Source organism: Morone saxatilis, unplaced genomic scaffold, assembly GCF_004916995.1.
Source record: "Morone saxatilis isolate NCDOM2014 unplaced genomic scaffold, NCSU_SB_2.0 Contig17, whole genome shotgun sequence".
Taxonomy (NCBI): Eukaryota; Metazoa; Chordata; class Actinopteri; family Moronidae; genus Morone; species Morone saxatilis.
The window spans coordinates 11,906,712-11,906,975 of record NW_023339729.1 but is presented as its reverse complement, the minus strand read 5'-3'; the positions used below and the strand labels follow the sequence as shown (position 1 = coordinate 11,906,975).

The 264-nt window shown below is 45.1% G+C and overlaps 1 protein-coding gene across 1 annotated transcript in view; it reads left to right on the top strand.

Moving 5' to 3' along the window:
* LOC118327348 (myosin-9-like) overlaps window positions 1-264 on the top strand; it is a gene marked incomplete at its 3' end in the record, with an annotated part of 19,671 nt that overhangs the window by 7,258 nt on the left and 12,149 nt on the right.

Sequence of the window (264 nt, the reverse complement as noted above, 5' to 3'; positions counted from 1 at the left end):
GTGGTAACCTAATCTGAGACTGCTGAAACACACCTTGGTGTTTGTGCCTATAGTTTTAAAGCTGTATCAGATGACAGTATCACAGTCCACCCAGCAGCTATTTTTTCCTCCCAATCTGGTCAGTCTTGATTTTGTCATTGTTATGTATAGTATGTAGCTTGTTTGGGGTGTCACAGTACACTCCTGCATTTCCGTCGGGGGATCTTGGCTAACTGGCCTGTGTGCTTTTGTGTTCTCTTGTTTGTGCCGGCATGGACAAGGAGT